This window comes from Melospiza georgiana, chromosome 13, assembly GCF_028018845.1.
Source record: "Melospiza georgiana isolate bMelGeo1 chromosome 13, bMelGeo1.pri, whole genome shotgun sequence".
Classification (NCBI taxonomy): Eukaryota; Metazoa; Chordata; class Aves; order Passeriformes; family Passerellidae; genus Melospiza; species Melospiza georgiana.
This window is the reverse complement of record NC_080442.1, coordinates 12,528,818-12,548,972: the sequence shown is the minus strand read 5'-3', so window position 1 is coordinate 12,548,972 and position 20,155 is coordinate 12,528,818. Positions and strand designations below refer to the sequence as shown.

General features: G+C 41.3%; 1 protein-coding gene across 1 annotated transcript in view; it reads right to left on the bottom strand.

Annotated features, from left to right (window-relative positions):
• The window catches only part of CTXND1 (cortexin domain containing 1), a 36,936-nt gene extending 22,052 nt beyond the window's left edge, over positions 1-14,884 (bottom strand). Inside the window, exon 1 of the mRNA XM_058033366.1 lies at positions 14,582-14,884. The gene's annotated coding sequence lies outside the window, so the exon portion shown is untranslated. The remainder of the gene's footprint in view (positions 1-14,581) is intronic.
• Positions 14,885-20,155: the final 5,271 nt, after the last annotated feature.

The following is a 20,155-nucleotide window of genomic DNA, read 5'->3' as shown; positions in this document are numbered from 1 at the left end:
GCCTTTGGCTTTTAACCTAAGTCCAGCCAATACTGTCAGATTTAAGGCATGTGCTTGGTTTGCTGGATGGCACCTGGAATTGCCTCTACATTGCAGTCTCTGTACTGGACATGGCATTTCTCCCAGTCTCCACCTTTATTATTGAATGTTGAGGCAGAAAATTGAAGCCTTGCTAATTAAAGTAGGAAGGAACCTTTCAACTTTAAAAATTAATGCATTTATCTGGAATCCTCCCTGGAATTCAGATGTTTTCCTCATATCTCAGGAAACAGTAACCATCTCTTTCCTCTAGGTTAATGTGCATGAATTAAATTTAATCCATCTGATAAGTGATATGAGGTTGAGCTGAAAAAAACCAAATCATAAATCTGTGCTGACCATGCACATGATTTTTAAAAAGGCCCAAAATAACTTGGTTAGTAAATGAATACAAAGCCTTTGACATCATGGGTGCTTCAGACTAACATCCACACAGCTGCTAAAATGAAGGTTTGTCATCCCAAGTACTAAACGGCAGGAAGGTCAGAAAAATTAATTAAACAAATATATAGGAAGCCTGACCCAGCAGTCATTAGAAACTGAAATCAATGGGTATTTGTCTTGCAGGACAAAACCATTACTGCTTACAGAAACATTAAAGAACCATGGACTAGGACCAAGTAGATAGAAATCTATTTTGGAAGGCTTTTCTTCCTAGCACAGGACATTTTCAAGAGCATTTAATTGCACTTTTTTCATTTTGGAGCTGAATGGTAAATCCTATACCACATTGACTGAGACCACAGCCTCATATAACCCCTGCAGCAGCATTTGCCCTAAACAACAGCAAATTTGTCAATGCCTGGCTTCATCAATGTGAAAGCAAGAGTTCCTGTAGCAAAAAGAGAACTCCATGTGACAAGTCTTTGTAACAAGTTTCATTTTAAGTTTCAAAGTGCAGTGATGTTAGCAAATGACAAAACCAGCCTTGGTTCCTGGGGTGTGCTGAAGTCCATGAGTGGCAGCTCTGTCACTGCCAGAACTCTGGGAAACATCCCCTGGGTACCTGGAATTCTGCATTCTTACCTGGGGGACATGCAGGAAATAACACATACTCATTTTTAGCCTTATTTTGTATCTTGGTGAGAGGTTTCTGCCGGTTCCAGTCATGTTGTGATCATGCCTGCAGTGTCTCTGAACCCTTTCCAGGCTGCTAGAAGGGCTGAGCATCTCACAGCATTGCTCATTGGACCACAGGCTGCTCTTAGAAATCCTCCGGAGGATTTCTCTCTTTGCATCTCACAGGACACAACACTGGTAACTGCAGTTAGATATTTCAAGTGCTAATCTTTTAAGAAGAAAAACTTTATTTAGCTTTCAGATTTATTTGCTTATGGCCTACAAGTTGCCAGACTCTAATTGTAGATAAAGTTCACCAAATGCTGGATTTGGTGACAATAATATAATCAGGGAAGGTTTCACTGGAAGCTCTGAGCAGTGACTGGGAATAAAACTTCCCCCTGGTTGATGTGGTTCAGCTGTAGATAAATAAGCTCTGTGTGCTTTGGTACATTCCCTGCTTCAGTGGTTTTCACTTCCTCTTCTTTTGATTTATTTTTCTTTTTCCGGCATAAACTTAACATAAGACAGAGCTGTGCAAACTTGATAACCTTAAGGAATTATTTGGGACACAGTGATCTGGGCATAATTCTCTCCTCCTTTATCCCCATAAACAATGAAGGCCATAAATCACCTTCCATCTGCTTTGGCACTCAGGAAATGCTATGCAGAGCTCTCCATCATGCAAATCTAGGCTGGGACCCTGTGGCCAGTGAAGTCTTACCTCCAAATAGCAAGTAAAGAAAACCATAAGACTAAATCTTGATTCCTCAATTCCTCATTCCTTTCCTGTTTTGTTTTTTTTTTGTTGTTGTTGTGGTTGTTGTTTTGTTTGTTTGTTTGGGGGTTTTTTGTTGGTTTTTTTTTTGTTGTTTGTTTGTTTTTGGGGGGGCGAGGCAGGGCTTGGGGTTTTTTTTTTATTTTTTTTTTAAATTTGTTTGTTTGTTTTAGTTTTTTTGTGGTTTTTTGGATGGGTTTTTTTTTGGTTTGTTGGAGTGTTTTTGTGTATAGAAAAGAAACAACCAAACCAAATTACACAAATCACACATGTACATACTACAGCACCTATCTATTGGGCTGCCTTTACCTTAAGAACATCCTTTTCCCAATTTGACAACCTCTGAATTTGGTGAATTTTATGAAACTTTATTTTATGAAATTTTATTTTATAAACTATAGGAGAATCAAACTGTGTATAATGCCAGCTTTCTTTTGAGGGGGGATGGTTTTTAAGAGGAAAGCTTCTTTTAAGGGTTTGACTCCAGATACCTAAAGTGATTCTCCACTCTGTCTGAAAATGCGCACTCAGAAACTTCAACTACAAACTCCAATATTCAGTTGTTAAGGCGGCAAATTATGTGAGCAGGGTGTTTTACTGCTGTGATTTGAACACCTTGGAAATGCTGAGGCATATTAAAATATTTTGAAGGCATTTAATGAATAATAAATGTATTTATTATTGCTATGCCACTCAAGCAGGGAAAACAAGATCAGCTTGCATGAAAATACGTCGGCAACTGCTCTGCAGCACACAGAAGTTGATTATACACAAATCTTTCCTGTGGCTGGGGTAGAAGTGTTTTCTTGAATGCCTTTTACACATCATTCCTTCCTTTTTGCAAAGGAGAATTGTGGTTTTCCCTCTTTGCATGCACTTGCACTTCCTCGCCGTTTTTAGTTCCAGCAACTGGAAACTATTTCTTCCTTCTCCTTTTTTGTAACCTGGTGAAAAAGTGCCTTTATTCCTTCACAAATTCCTTTTCTAAACAGCAGCCAGCGAGGACTTTACGGGGCAGTGATTTTCACAGCACCCTTTCAGCGTTCCCAGAGCTGTTCTGCTGCACCAGCAGATGCAGAGCATTTTTGAGAAGGATTGAAAGAAAATTACTTCAGATTTCCTGCTCTGTATTCACACCAGTGTTTTAAGCACAGTTTCTCAGAAAGTTATGGAGATCTAAAAAAATATCTAAAAGAAAGAGGTATATAGAATCATCTTTTCTCTTTTGATATGATTATTATTCATTCAAACACATTCTTGCCTGCTAAATGTATTTTTACAAGAGCTTTAGTAGTTATTTAACACCCTGCATGTTAATTTGTTTATGGGCCAAATAAGCAACATGCTAATGCAAGTTTGTATTAGCAAGAGCTGTGTGGGGAAAAAAAAGAAAGTGCTAACACAATGAGAAGAAACTGTAAGAACAGAAATCAGAAAATTTTGCTGAGCAAATCTGCTTAGAAATAGAATTCATCCTTTCAAATAAAGAGGGAAGAAACTTTTTAAGATAACCTTACAAAGAGATCAAATGGGGAAAAAAATGCAGTAGTTAGCCCATGTTATGTGGTAAAAGTAAAATATTGTAGAAACTTGATTGTTCCTCTCCTTTTTACTCTGACTTAAACTGCAGTTAGAGCATTTACTGATTTTTATTCATGATAACACAAATACGGGAAAGAATATAGTAAGTACTGGACCAGATCCCACTTTCCTCACCTCACATGTTTGATGTTCTAATTTTATTGCTTATTTTAAAATTCCCTTTGATTTCAAGGTGAGGAATATTCTTGACAGCAGCAGTGACATGGTACAGCAGCAGGACTGGCACAGCCATCTGAACCTTTTTTGGAGCTGCTTCTGCTTTCTCCTCCCTCTTAGCATTTTGCAAAAATCCATTCTTTTAGAGAGTAATGCTTTCGTAATGGAGGAAAAACAGAGGTTTAAAATAGACTGTTGTTTGCTGCCATGAAGTAAGGTGGGAGATTAAATAATAGATCATGTACAAGAAAGGTTGAAAATTAGTCTAATCACTCAAAAATTCTGAAGGAACAGCTATTCTTATTTTCCCCTGCTGGTTACTACTCTGTTTTATGGTTTAAACTGCTTTAAGAAATGCTGACTTTCTCTATGCCACAGAACTTCAAAATATTTCAGAGAAGTGCCATTGGGCAGTTGTGTAATGAAATTACTGTCTGCTTGCAATCATACATTCTGCTGCTGTCCAGAGATCATCTCCTCTCAGGACACCCACAGAATTTAATAGAGCTGGGATTTTTCTTTTCCTGATCAAACTTATCACATTTCCCAGACAGTCAAGGGGTCAGACACTTTGTTGGATCATGTGGTGAAGAAGGGGAAAAGCGAGGAAAATGTCCCAACCAAAGAGGTTTGTTTGATAGTTTGATGCTGGCTTGGTGCTTTAGAATTATTCCTTCCACAAGCCCCTTGCTCCCTGAAGCACTGAGCACCTTGGTGGTGCTGCTCTGGCTCTGGGTGAGGCAGTCATGGTGTTCTTGCAGAAAACAGGTTTGCAGTACTGTATCTGCTGTGCTGGTTATGGAGCATGATCCTTTCTCAGAGAAACAGTGATGGCAACGCTCCTTGAGAGGTTCCCAGAGCTCCTTGTGCCTTTGAGATGTTCCAGAGCTCCTCTCTCTTTGAGAGGTTCCAGAGCTCCTTGTGCCTTTGAGAGGTTCCAGAGCTCCTCTTTCTTTGAGATGTTCCAGAACTCCTCTCTCTTTGAGATGTTCCAGAGCTCCTCTCTCTTTGAGATGTTTCAGAGCTCCTCTCTCTTTGAGAGGTTCCAGAGCTCCTCTCTCCTTGAGAGGTTCCAGAGCTCCTCTCTCTTTGAGATGTTCCAGAGCTCCTCTCTCCTTGAGAGGTTCCCGAGCTCCTCTGCCTTTGAGAGGTTACAGAGCTCCTCTGCCTTTGAGAGGTTCCCGAGCTCCTCTGCCTTTGAGAGGTTCCAGAGCTCCTCTGCCTTTGAGAGGTTCCCGAGCTCCTCTGCCTTTGAGAGGTTCCAGAGCTCCTTGTGCCTTTGAGAGGTTCCCGAGCTCCTCTGCCTTTGAGAGGTTCCAGAGCTCCTCTGCCTTTGAGAGGTTCCAGAGCTCCTCTCCCTTTGAGAGGTTACAGAGCTCCTTGTGCCTTTGAGAGGTTCCAGAGCTCCTCTCTCTTCGAGAGGTTCCAGAGCTCCTCTGCCTCCTCTCCCCCATCCCTGAGCAGGATGACCTGGAATCCCCTCCTGGGTGGTTTTTTGGAAGGGTTTGGTAACACCACACGCCTTGCACTTGGAGAAGAGGCTTTAGGCTGGTGCTGAGCCACTTTGAGGAGCTCTGTGTGCCCCCAGACAAGGCCATCTCTTGCCCCTTGGCTCCCCTGGATGTGCTCAGACTCTCAGTGAGAGACATTCAGTTCCTGTGCTTGCTACTGATTAAAATACATTATTATCTCCTTAGAACAGACCTAACCATAGTGCAAACCATTCTGCTTGTCATGACCTTTGATGTAACTTGAAAATTTAGAAGATGCTGTTGCAGGAAACTGTTTGTTTTTGTTTGGTTTTTTTTTTAAGAGTTAATAAAAACTAGGTGAGGCAGCACAGATTCCTGATGTTCACTGTTTTTCTCTCCTTGTGGGGTGACTTGTTCCATTGCCTCCTGTTATGTTTACTAATGTGTAGCTTAAATTCTCAGTTAAGCCACCTCTCAATTTAGCCAAAGGTTTTAATGGAGGAACATAAGGAGATTACAGGAACAAATTGTCAGGAGAAAAGAAAGCTAAAGACAACGGTTCTGATCCCTAAGCAAATAAGGAAGCAAGATTTTCTTTACACAGAATATCCCATTCTTACCAAATCCAACAGAAAAAAATTCTGCTAGACAGTGTTATTTCCAGTGTTATTTCCTTCTGTGCTATTAATTTTAAAAATGCTGCAAGGCATGAATGTTTTGCAGATACTTGCTTTAAGATACAAATAGTTGTCCAAATGCAAATAGGAAAACACAATGTTTTTTTTCCTGGGAGGTGGAAAATCACTTGGAAAATTCTTCTGCACTGTGTCCAAAATATCAGCAAAGGATTTGTGCACTTCAGTGTCCCAAGGCAATGTTCTGAGAATGATGCCAACCATCATTGATTTCCATTTCGGATAGATTCCTTTAAACAAGTGTTTTGGTTTGAACAACCAAAAGCAGGCATAAATTATTTATTTTCTCAACATTCTCATGCTCATTCTGTGATAACTGTCAACATAAGAAGCTTTATCTTTGGTGGGAGGGGGTAGTAGGGAATGCAGAAAATCACAGGTTAGTACAAACAGGGTGGGGTGTTTATTCTGCCTGTTGTGTTTTCTGACAGTGTCTAGCATTCCCCTGCCCACCCAGGCTGTCACTTCAGCATCCCTTCAGCCCCACACCTGAGAAGGGTGGGCTTCAAGACCATGACAAATTCAGCTGGCTCAGAGTTAGACCTGGGATTACCCCTTTGTGACATTAAAATGTCAATAATGTATGCACCAACCTTGCCAAATCTCTCTCTGTCCTCTGCTTAGAAAGCGTTGACTCCACAAAACCTCCTCTTAGGTGCCAAATTCATTTATTTCAATTCCTGTGCTGGAGTCAGCTTCCAAACAGGCTCCAGAGCCCTTTGCTACAGCTCCTGCTTCCAGCTGGCCAAGCTTTGGAGTGCACTGGAAAGGCTCATATGTTCCTGGAGATGAAAAGTTTCTCTTTACTCCATTCACCTGAAGAAATGGCTTTCAAAGCTGTGCTGGAGCTATTTCCAGCAAGGTTCATGTTGATGTGTTTCTGTTATTACTGTGGCAGAGCACATAACGTGGCCATAACTGCAGATGGGGTAGGGAACTTTTTATTAAAGTATTATTTCCAATGTGGTAGAGATATCATTATGTTTCCAAGGCAGCAAGAAACTAAGGTCATGCATCTTTAGAAGTTACCTCTTGTCAGCCAAGACAGAGTAATACACTGCCTATGAGCTCTAGACCATCTCAGAAAACCAAATAAATTTAAATCACTAAATCAGAGTTCATAAAAAACCTCAGCCTAGCTTGGTTGCTCCTGTGGTTCCCTTACACAGCCCCTTTCAGTGTTAAACTATAACTCCTGTGAATTTAAACTGAGAAGAATTCAATGTGGCCCTCTGCTGCCAAACTGCCCAGTGGAGTCACTGGAGCACATAGAATTGGTTTGGAGGGCAGCAGGTTTGCAAACACATTTAAACTTTGAATATATGGGGCCAAGTTGCTATGACAGCAATGGTAACTGCAGGGTGAAGGGTGAGACTGATCCCTTGTGTTTGCAGTGAGTAGGCTGAGAAGTTTCACCTACCACACATGCAGCATGTCCAGGCATTTGAAACCCAGGCAAGCATCACAGAAGAATTTGTTCCACAATCAGTAGAAGGACACTTAAATGCTAAACACCAGGGAGAAAAAGCCTAGCAGTCAGCTGAGGTGTTTTCTTATGGATGGTGAGTGATTAAATACCACCTGAAAGCATAACATGACTTTTATGCCATGACCCCAGGTGCAGGGGAACCAGAAATCTGTTCTGTAGAGTCAGGCAGCACATTTAGCTCCATCTCTGCTGTGTTTAATCTGTGCCCAGGGGCAGGGATAGGGAGCAGAGCTTGTAAGGTGCCATTCCTTCAGCTCTACAGGCTCAGGGAAGGAAACTCAGAGTGCTAAAAACAAAAGAGAGGCATAGAAAAGCTCTGGGCTTCTTTTGTTTCATGAATAACTTAGTATGTTGTCTTCATAATGTAAACAAATGGTACAAAAACCTTGTGTTTGTGGGCTCCAGTGGCTCCCAAGTCCTTCTTTTCTGGTGGAAACCCCAAAATGAGCCCTCAGGTTTGCATCTGTGTGTTTTTGTACACAATTATAAATTAAATATCCTCTCTGTATTTTCCTCCTACTCAACCTCTTCCTCTTTCAGACAGGGATGGTTTCTGTGCAGACAGTGCTTCCTAACAGCCCAATAGTGTCCTTTAAAGTCAATCTCAGTGTCACAGGGTAGCTTTGGAGACAAATACTCATGTCAGCAACCCTGACAGGTTGCTGTACAAGTCTGAGCTTGAAATGAAGCAGCACATGAACATAGCCCTTCCTTGGCTGCTTGCTGAAACACTCAGCTGCTTCGTCAAGAGAGACAGGTGGATCCAGCTGGGACCTGCTGCTTTTGCTCTCACATTAAACAGAAAATGCCTTAGCACTAAATATTGCTGAAGGAAACTTACTGTGGAATATATGCTGCCTGCATTTCATTTCCAGGTCTTGATTTACTTGGTTTTTTTGGGGTTTTGCTTCTTCCAGAGAATCTGCTTCATTTGTATGCACTTATTATTGCTCACCAAAATCTTGGTTTTACAAGGATTATGTGAAGGAAACGCTTTAAATATAAAAAAAGGAGACACATTCCCTTGCTGGTTTTCTCCACATTTTGAGATCTAAGTGTGTCCAAAAGGCTTTTTAAATCAAATCCCAAGCTATGGAGTATAATACATAACACCTTCCCCAGGTGCAGTATTTCTTCATTAGAGAAGTTCTCCATCTACCTTGATTCTGTCTGTAACCAAATTTTATTTGTCCCTGTATTATCCTTTCATTCCTCTTCTAAAATATTATTTCCTTTGCTCTGCACATAATTTAAATCAAGACAATATTAGAAAACAAGAGGAAGGAACAAAATCTCATTGTCTATAACAGGCCAGCTATAAATGTTTAATGCGTGTGGGACTTGGGCAAATAAAGGCCCTGAGGGGAGCTGGGTGTTTGCCCAGGAGGGGCTGCTCACCATGGCCAGGGTTTGCAAGGTCATGAGCTCCTGAACTTCTTCTTTTCTGCATCATAAACATCACCAAAAGAACTCCCAGTGTACTTCCCATAGAATTCTTTTGGGTTCTGCTGCAGAGTCAGTGGGAGTCTCCTCACTGCCTTCCATGGATATGGGATCAACACCCAAAGCAGAAGGCAGCTGGGGAAAACCTCCTTCACAGATGCAATTCTGAGTTTGTTTTGGTTTGGTTTTTTTTCCCTTGCTATTACCAACCTGTTCTCATTCTCCAGGCAATTCTTAAAAGAGCTCATTACTGAGATGTGGCAGAAGGAAAATGATAAGAAGGGAAAGCAGGTGTTCCCAAATCTGCTTCTTCCCACAAAATACCCACAGTGAGCATGGAGATGAGAGCTGTCAGTGCTGCAATGGTGTGACAGGGTCTGAATGGGAGAGAATACAATACAAGCCAACTTCAGTGTGCTGAGCAAATATAGCACATGAAAAGAGTAAGGAGAGATAATTCTGAATACTTCTGCAGCTGAACAAGAATTGGATCAGCTTTACTTGGGTATTTTCTTTCTGACTGCCTTTTGCTTGCAACTTGCAAAACTGCAGTGATGATACAGTGAACTCAGAGGCAGAATATAATCCAGAAAACATCATTTTCTGGTGGTTTGCTGATGCAGATGGTAGAAAATCTCTCAATTTCTTTTCCTGGGAAACATTTCTGCTGGCTGTAAGACACAAAGATGGTCATGTAATGTTGTAAAAAGTGAAAACAAACCAGAAGCAAGTAATGTTTTGTAAAGTTGTGGTTCTCAATATGGGGATTATCTAAATTTTAACCTTGTGTGATTTTCATATGAGGAGACACTTTTGAAGCTCTGCTGAGGTTACTGTGCAAGGATATAAAAGTCTTTATTCTAAAATGCTCTCATATCCTTAAAGATGAAAGCTTTGAAGTATAAATCCTTAAGAACACCCCAAAATGAAAGACAAAATGAATGCAATGTTTATTTTTTCAGAGTTCAGTCTTTGTGGTTTGGTTACTTTGAGTTTCTTGATTTTGAGCAATTATGACGTATAATTATTTGGACTTCTAACAATGGGAGACATTGTCCTGACAAGATCTTACTGACAAAAATTGGCTCTCTCTGTGTTGGTAGCTGAGGTTTCCTCTTCTTTTCATTCCCACTATTTTTCATTATATCTGATGTGGCTTTTGGCTCATGGCTCTCATCAAGCTTTTTAAAAATCACTTCCCTGGAGGTGTTCTAGGAGAGGCTGGTGGATCTCTGAGCATCCTGGTCTAGTGAAGATTCCTTGCCCATGGCAGGGAGCTGGAATGGGATGAGCTTGAAGGCCCCTTCCAACCCAAACCCCTCTGTGATTCTAGAATTGATCTCCTCCCAGCTGAATTATGCTCAGACTGAGGGCTGAATTCTAAACTAAACTGGTGAAAACCAAAACAATTCCGCAGCACATGGTGTGATATGGTTATTTGGTAAGAAGTCATAGATATATTGGTCAGGCTGACAGAGAGAATGGGAGCTTGAGTGTGAATGTGGAAACAAAATTGGACGGGTGACATCAGCGGCCTTGGACTGGTTTATAAGAAAAAATAAATGTGTGAAGCAGCAAATTCTGCAGTAATCATGAAATCAATCAGATGGGGCAGGGAGAGAAATGGAAGGCTTTTCCACCAGATAGTTTAGATTTGCTTGGGCATGTGATTCTTCACAGCCATCAGCACTGATTGAAAGTCTAAAGCAAAGCCTTGAAGGAAAACCCGTGATTTATGATAAAAAGAAATAAATCATTCCCTGTTTCTAGCAGAAGAAATGTGAGCATCTGTGTTTTCAGCCACCTTCTGTCTCATTTCCTCATCTTTCCCTCTGAACAAAGTCCTGACTGACACTGGGGGATACAATGCTTCTCCTGTCTAGGAATCTCTCTGCCTGATACTGTGAATTCTGAGTATCATGAGTAGGATCCCCAGAGGCTTGGTCTCCCCAGGGCTGGATGAAATAGATTTGAAACACAAATGCTAAAATAATGCTGAGAAGAGGTATGTGTCTCTGCAGCCATCATTCAAACAAACCCTTGTTTAGTTCACGCTGTTTCCTTTGCATTTCTGTCCAAGAGGAAAGAAAAGATCATTAAAGGTGCCATGAACTCATGAAGGTTCAGAGCACGTGGCATTTGGAGTTTCTTCCAGATGTTTCAGTGAAAATCAGCTGCTGATTTGCAGTTTGTTGCTCGTGGCTAAGTTTGTTAGAATATAGACTTCCACAGCCTCCTTTTAAAGTTCAATGTCCTGAATTACCCTCCAAAAAGCCAGATGCCAGAATTCTTGCCTAAAGCTTTAAGGAATAGATGCAGAAGGTGACAGAATTGTGGGCCAGCTCTTCTGCACTTTCTGAAGGTCACCCTGCCTTGCCAGGTGCACTTTGAAGATACTTTGCCAAACATAGCGTGTGATCCTTCTAATTCTGCATGGGTTTTGTGTGCGTATCTACACCTTTTGGATAGCACTTGGGAGAGGCAGGAACATCACTTTTGCTCCTGTTTTAAATGACAGCTCAGGCTGCAGGCTTTAGGAAGTACTCAATCTTAGTCCTTTAATCCTCCTTGAATGCTACTGCACTGCTGCTTTACTCACAGTAGGTTCTGGGGTTTGTGTGGGTGTGGAAAGTGAGGAGAGTCACTGTGGCAAATGAAGTATCCTAAATTGTAGCTATTACAGAGTATTAAGTAATTGCCCTTGGGAAGAAGTGATAGTAGAAAATAATAGCATATTCATTTTGTTGTTGAAAATGGACTGTCTAAGCATATATCTGAAAATCCCAGTTAAATTCAATCTTGATGCTCGCAGCAGATAAGTATAATGAAGATTCTAAGAGATTTTCTTTCATACATATGAATAAAATAATTACTATGCAGCATATCTAAGTAGTTGATGCCATCAGAAAGCCTACCCTTGAAAAACAAAAAAGGAAGAAAATGTCCTTTCTTTTGTAACCACAAAGAAACTATTGACTATGTATGTGGCACATTTTGGATGTCACTAGCTGTAAGATGTATTTCTTTACAAACATGACAGTTCTACTAAGCATGGTACAAAAAATTCCCCACTTTTGTACAAACAGAGCTAACTTATCTCTTTGAGAACTGAATGTCGTGTCTGTTAACGTGTCACCGTCTGCACCATTGCTTCCTGGTGCAGCAATGACACACACTTCCACTGGCCTCTGGAATTATGCAGCATGTTTATCCACCCACTGTATATTCTTTTATCCAGTTTTGTACTGGAATTTTTGCCTCTGGTACTTAAATGACAGTGGTATTTCTCACTCTCTTGTAAATCTGTCCGTGCCTCTACACGTCAAAAGCTGGTAGAGATACAGTGATGCAAATTAAAGTAGTTCAGGTGACTACAAATGTTGAGCAGCTACTCTTCATCAATTAAATTGACCTGCAGCTCATTACTGGCAATGTAGGACAAAATCAGTAAACTTCCCTTTGCGTGTTTGTGTCTCAGGTTGCAATGCAATAAAGTGAACTTGACTTCTGAGGCAAGGCTCCTGCCAGGGTTACTTACAGACAAGGTGAGGTGAAAACATAATGTTTACTAATATGCTTATTCTAGGCTGAGAAATTAGATTTTATACCCAATGTTCTCCATTTTACATTTGACATGAACAATAATATTTGGCAAATAATTCTGAGGTTCCAGTTCAGGAAACACATTTTGATTAAAGACTCAGAATTGCATGAAAGCATAAAACCAGACATAATCTCCCTTTTTGTCTTGTGATTCTCATTATGAATCCAGTGACTTTCCAACATCCAACTCTTTCTTTGCATTTATTTCTCTCCCCTGCTTTGTACCTCAGAGGAAATAATTTGAAAACAATAGCTTGTTAAATTACTGGAGTTAGTTTACCTGAAAATATCTGATGATAATATCATCAAAACTGTGTGCTCTCAGCACGTTTTAGTTACAGGTAAAATCCCTGCTCTTTCCTCATGACAGATATACCAACACCAGTTTTTAATGCTCAGTCAGAGATATCTTATAATAAATTCTCATATCTTCCAAGTTTGCTACTGGCTTTGCTGGAAATCTAGATGGAGAAAATGGGCAGATGAGGCAGACACGGATTGTGAACCAGTGACTGGAAAAATTGCACTGATCTTAGGTTCAGGTCCTTAAATGAGAGTAACTACAGCACCTATCAAAGGCTCATAAAAAGAAGGGGAGAAGTAGGGGTTGGAGAGAAAAGGAGGGGGGAGCAGATCAGATTCAGATGTGGTCCACCCTCCTTGTAGATTTGTTCATCTTCAAGTTGTACAGCTAATGAAGAATAATTAGGACTTATTAATTTTGCATTATCTTAGCAATTGCAACTCAATAACAGCATATGTCATAAATCTTCTCTGAGATGAAAAGGAGAAAATTCTTTTGACTGCAGTGTCAGAGGAAATATCTCTTTTCAGCACCTGAGCATTAATCTCACAGAAAAAACTCCAAGACACGCATGTTGCACGGGAGTGAAAAGGTGCCGGAACTTCCAGGGTATTTTTTGGTCTGATCAGCTGTGCCTGGGACTAAACATTACACCCATCTTCAGCAGCATCTCTTGCAAAACCTCTTTTAGAAGAAGCTGAACTTTATTTGTCTAATTTTTGAGAATTATCCCTTCAAATTCCTGATGCTACAAATTTTGTTTAAAACTAAAATGACATATATCAGAGGAATATTTCTTTCTTCATTATTTTACAAGAACTAAATAAACCCCAACTTACAAACAAATATTGAGTGGGAAAACCAAGGAATGGTTTCATTAGAGTTCCTTTACAATGGCTATTTATTAATGACATTTGACTGAGCAGTAAAAAGAGAATCCCTAACTTTTGGCAGTTGCTCTCTTACAAAAATTTCGCAAACATTGCCTTAAAGAATTAAAAATGCCTGAAGCCCAAAATGGCAGAGAGGCTGAAGGCAGGCAGTTATCCTAAAGCCACAGCTCATAAGTCACTGAGGAAGCTGTACCAAGAAACCAGAGGAATGAAGCTTGGTATTAGTTTCTAAGTAACAGAAGAAAAACTGTATGGTTAAATTTCCTTTAAATGCTGCACAGATCTTTCCAAAGGCCTGCAATTAATGCCCAAATGCTGAATTTTGCAAACACTTTCAAACTATGTAAAAATCCTTCATCATATAAAGCAAACTTTAACTCATGCTTTCCCTCTCCCACTCAGTACAAACAGAAAGCTGCTGCTGCAGAGTACAGTAACAGAACATCAGGATCTGAAGAAAGCCACAGCTCTGCTAGGATAAAGTACTGCTTACAAACATTTATCTACCAAAAGAGCAATTCCAGAGCACAGTGCAGAATTTACCACAAACTAGGAATTAGCCATACCTGCTGAAGTGAAATAAAAGTATTACCCACCATCAGGGCACTCACTCACATAGTTTCAATCTACAATTCATCATCACCCAAAGGCACAGCCCCTGTAAACCCAGCACCAGACTACCTAGTACTAGCACAGAGAATAGTTTGCACCCGTGCTGCATGATGAAGGAGAACACAAATGCCTGCTGACATGAAGTTATTGAGCACAAGCAGAGAAATCCTCCCCAAAGCCAGCAGCCCTAGTTCAGCACAGGACATAGAGCAAGCACAGGACATGGAGCAAGCGCTGCCCTGCAACACCCACACAGGCATACAAAGCAAACAAACCCCACAGCCCCCGGCGCTGCAAACCCACTCCATCCCTGCACTTGGCTTAGAAACAACCACAGAAATCCGCCCCTGCTCCGGGCTGGATGGAGGCTGTGCCTCTCGCAGCACAAGCTGCAAAGCCCGGGCAGCGCTGCCTGCTGCAATAGCCCAGCACTTACTGCATTGCTTTTCAGCGGAGCTGCTCCTGCCGGGCACACATGGCTCGCTCAGCCCCAGCTGGGGCTCTCTGCTCAGCACAATTCAGCTCCGAAGTCTCTGCATGTGCGGGGAATCGCCCGCGCTCGGCGCTGGGGGTTTCTGGCTGCAGCGCCTGCTCACCCTACCCATTGCCTCTGGTGTATGCTAAGTGAGCAATCCCCTGGGTCTTCATCGGGGAAGGATGAAGAGTCACAGCTTTGGAGAGCAGATAAAGTGTTCTGCCGAGAGCCTCGGTGCTTCCATGGCATTTTAAAGGCAAAGGGGCTGGGGATGCTTCATCTTGCTTTACGGTTCTGGAGCGTGCAAGTTGTCGTATTCTGTAACTTACAGTGGAATTCTCAGCCAAACACTAATTTATATGTTTCAAGAGAGAGCTCGAGTTAACAATAGAAATTCAAGCCAATGAATTTTTAAATGTTGAGGAATGCACTCTGTCAATTGAAGTAAATCTTCTGGTTTTCAGAAGTACAAGTGAAGGGGAGGGGTTTCCCAGCTCTGAAATGCACTGTACCAGCCCTGCTGGATACAGTCAAAAAGTAAAGCCTAAAACTTCATGGATTAACATCTCAGATTTAACAGGCTCCAGGCATTGCTCTAGTCTTGAAGAGGGATTGTCACCCTTGTCCTTTGCAGTGTCACTTATGGGGGCTCCTGCATGCAGATGGGGCAGAATTAATGAGCAGTAATAATAAAAAGGCAGAATGACCAAGAGCCACAGTGCCACTAATTCCTCTTTAGGGACCCTAATTTTTTCTGTGCTGTACTGAGATGTTTGACTCAGTGCCTTTGGGAAGCCGTGGGGGAGTTGCAATGGCTCTCCCCATAAGCAGCTGGAGTGAGCGGATTTGTGACGCTGAACCCCTGCCTGCTCCAACCTGACCTTCAAAGGGGCTCTCAGGAGAAAAGCCCCATTTTGGGGCCGTGCTTACCTGTTACCCAGGCCTCCTGCAAATGCTAATTGTGCCTAACCATGTGTGGCAAATCCAGGAAAACAAATGCATTGCAGTCCTGCGGGCAAAAATGGGGATGTTTTTTCCACATAGTCACCCCCAACAGATAACACAGCAATCATTAATAAACATTTCCCAAGACCAGGTGCTCTGTAAGGTGTTGATTCACAGATTTTCTCTGCCACTGATGGGGGCATTAAGATATCAGGAGAAGAGCAGCAGCTCTTTGTTGGTGAGGGAAGGTTTTGACCCCCTTAGCAAAGGCTTTGAGCATCCCCAGGGGCTGATTATCCTTTCAGATAGCACAGGGAAATCCCAGCAACCAAAACAGTGTGGCTAATAAATTTTTCAGGATTATTAATTGGATTCTTTAGAAAAAGGGCAGTCAAGGACAGGCATCTAGAATGAGCCTATTTCCCCTTTGAAAAATGTTTTACTACTTCTTTTTCTTGAGTTTCTTCTTTAGGAATTCCTATATAAATGCAGCTTTCTATGGTACCTGTCAGCATCATTGGTCCTGTACCTATTGTTTTCTGTGCTATAATTTCTGTCTGTGAAAATGCCAAAAATACTCAGTCTTCCTGGCTGACAGATGTTGCTGGGAAGGTGCTGCTTTGCACTTTCACAAAAATAACACCTAGGAGGAGAGGGGAAACCAGCATATAACAGTGTCAGCACCAGTGGATTCCTATGAAATGAGAACATAATTCTATAGTAGCAAAACTGACTTTTTTTTCTCACTCTTGTTCTCGCAACTGTGTTCAGCACCTCAAGGTAACAAATTTGTTGAGTCATAGAAAGGAAAACCCAGCAAAGCTGCCTTGAATGTTAAGTTTGTTTTGTATAGTAATTATGCATTATGTGAGCATCTTTACTTTTAAAATGCAGACAAGGCACAGTCCCCGTCCCTGGGAATATCCAGTCAAGTCAGACAAAATGATGCAGATGTAACAGCCAGGATTGCCAGGTGACAGCCTTGTAAACAAAGCAGGAAAACCTGGATGGATCTGGGAGCTGCAGTATTGGTAGCAGAAACAATTAACCCACACTGAAAGTTCTCAGCATTTATAGGACCCTGTAGAAAGGTGCTCCAATTTCCCTTTTTATTCCTGCCTCGCCCTTTTGGAGTATATTGATCCTTCCAGTAAGTTCATTTACTTTCCTTGGTTGGGGATAAGCTGAGATGGATTTCTTTAAAGTATGAGTTGGACAAAAATAATCAAGTCAGCCCTGTAATTAGGTGTGGACCTTCTCAACATTCCAGGAAACACCAGCCCTGGCCATGGGCAGATAAGCAGTTATTCTAATAAGCATAATAATCTCATGTTCTGGAGCTGTTGGGGGAAGGAATATAGATTCCAGTGGATCATTTCCCTTTGGTTTTCTGCCTCAGTTCAGTAATGCAGGAACTCTGCTAGGCTAACACATCACTTCACTTTCTGTTGGTAACAGTATTTTAAACCCTGATAACAAAGAACCAGGCAGCTGATTTACTGGGTAGAGGCACAAAGCATGACAGCATGGACTCAAAGCCTCCAGGAGAAATTGAAAACCTAAAAACACCATTGTGCCCTCACACAGAAACCCCTCAAAACAAAAAAGAAACACAAAACCATCTTTGCAGTCCACTTTTTTCAATAAAAAAGCAAATATGCTGTAAAATAACTCTCCCATTTAAGGACAGACCAATAAATAGCCGGGAAGTGTGGGGCTGTCAGGTGGTTGTTGTGTAGGGAGGTACCAGTGACTAAGAAGCAGTGTTGCACAAGATGATTTAACTGAGGAGCTTCTGCAAGCCAGCTGGAGAGTATATTGTATTTGCAAGCTGCAATAAAGGAGAATTGAATTTTAACCTTGCTGCTAGAGAAATATAAAGGTTTATAATTGATTCTGGACATGTAATATTGAAGAGAGCCATATAGTGCAGAGTGCTTGTCCGTGAGAAAAATAAGTTCGGGTACAAATTTATGTTGGTTGTAAATTTATTTATTTATTTATTTGTCATAAACATAGAAATATTTGTATAGTACCAGTATAGCTGTGTCAAGAACAGGCTCTGCGCACTTAAAAAATTTGGGAGCAGTCTGGATTAGTGTTACAGGATAATCGTGGGTGCATGGAATAGCCCAAGGAATATCCTGGGATAACTTGTGGTAGTTGCTGTACAGCAGGGTGAAGAGCATGGCCTGCAGACAGGGAAGATGAGCTGTAGACCAAAGCCTGCAGGAATATCACCCTGCCACTCTTCTTGCTGCTGGGCAAGAGAAAAATAGGGAAAAGACACTGAGCAAAGGCTGGTCAAGTCACTTGAGCCTTCAGAGGACTCAGAGAGCAAAACTTCAGGTTACAAAAAGCCAAGGGTGTTCTGTGCCTCCTTCCAAAGTTAGGCAAAACATCATCCTTTTTTCTCAGATATTTAAATGAACTGTAATTCAAATTTGAGTTATTCTCTTGTTTCATCATCTTTCAGCTGGCTCCATGGTCAGCTGCTCACTGCAACCTATAGAAATAAAGGACTAGACTAAGGATTTCTTACTGCACATCTCATGACAGTAATCAGAGGGAAGTCTGCCTGATATTGTGTCCTAGAAGAAAAATAGTCACAAAAAATAGACATTTGCACATTAAGGGTTAGGAAAATACTAATTTCTTTTATGTGTGAAACCAGATTTGCATCCACACTGAATTAACTTGTCACAGTTAAACTGTGTTTAATGTGTGAGAAGGACACCATTTCCTACCTTTAGTGCTGATGATCTGTATTTTATTATTGCAGAATAATTTAACCTAAGATGAATGACAAACAACTTAATTTTCAACATAGGCATAGAGCTACAAACAAATAATTTAGGAATCTACTTATTTCAGATGAATTGTCCTGAATATGTCTACATAGTCAGACCCTGAAAAAGTGAATGCAGGTGATTTATGTTTGCCTCCTCTAGCAGGACATTCCCAAGTCTTTCTTAAAATGATTTCATTGTATTCCATTTGAGATATTACAGTTCTTAAAGATGAGGAGAAAAAGGAACTGAGTGTTTAGCCAGCAAAGCATCTCATTTGAATTAGAGACATGCTTTCTAATTTAATGGGACACTTAACTGTGGGCATCAATATCTTAATTAGCTTATATCTTTCTCTTAAATTAGCAGATTCCATACTCTTCTATAATCTGTTTCAGCTTTTCTTCTTTAGTTTCTCTGGGTGCTTGTACTCCTACTGTACAAATAAAAGGTATTATTTAATTCAGAACTTTTCATTCCTAATATTTTTCAGTTAAACCCATGAATTCAACTTTACTCTCCTTACACTTTCTATACAATTGTTCTCTCTGAAGCCAAGAATTAGGAGAAATCTTCCTGGCAGACAAATCCAGATATGTCTCCAATAAAACTGAAAGTGGGATCATGGAATCTGAACCTGATCTAATGGAATATTTAAGGTCTATTTACATAAATTGTAGTCTCTGGGCCCAAAATTGCAATAGATCCCTCACAGTTGATGAGAGGGGAAAAAACCCTTCAGTTTGGTGAAGATATGTGCTCTGAGAGGATGTGCTCTGGAGCCATGGGAAGCTGTGGTTTTGTATTTCAGGACGAGAGGGAAAAGAGCAGAATGTTACTGAGCACAGCAGATGATGTGAGCAGAGAGTTATGCAGGCTGCCCATGAGATCAGAGAATGTCCTTTCTCCAAACACATTCTGCATTTGCAATTCTTGGGGAGCCGCCTCTGCAGGCTCATGTGCTCATTCTGGAGGTTGTTTTGACTGGAAAAGACACAGTGACCGGCTGAAGGGGCCACGTGGTGCAGGTTGGATTTTGCCACCATGGGGAGGAGAACTTGAGGCACTTGAGGCAAGAGATTGGAGCTACTGAGAGCCCTGAAGAGCAGCTGAGGAGAGGGCAGGGGGTGTGGAGGAGGGCAGTTCAGCCCTTGGATATGCTGAAATGAAAAGCAAAGTCAGACCTGGAGTGTGTGAACAAACCCCAGCTAGCCCAGACTATGGCAGGACAGAGGCTGGAAACTCTGATTCAGGTCATGGGATGGAGCCAGGACAGACCACTGGCCTCTTCCTGCTCTTCTGTGATAGTTATTCACTGCACAGCAGGGAGAGAAAATGAAGATTCTTTCCCATTTCAACAGTATTAATTCTACCTATCAAGCTTCCTTTGGTGTTGAATATTCTGAGGAATAAAATTATTTTATGTAGCCAGTTCCCAAGAGCCTCCAAGAGAATAAAAATTGAATGGGATCATGGGGAAAATATTTTTTTTCTCTTTCTCCTGTGTCATTAGGGAAATGTATGATCTGATGAGCTCCTTATCTGTGCATCTTTATTCTTATTCTCCTTAGAGCTGAAGTCAAACATTCAAAAGCCTGGGTCAAAAGAATTGCAATAGCAGAGAAAGCAATCTGGCTGAAAATGAAGGACTTAGTAAAATGGGGTTTTTATGCAGCCAGCCTCTAAAAAGAGAAAGGCAAGTGCAGTGCCTGTGCTGCCCCATTAATGTTCAGCTGACTTCATTTAGTCAGGATCTGGGATGAGAGAGGAGTTCAGGTCTGAGGGTCCATAATGCTCTCTG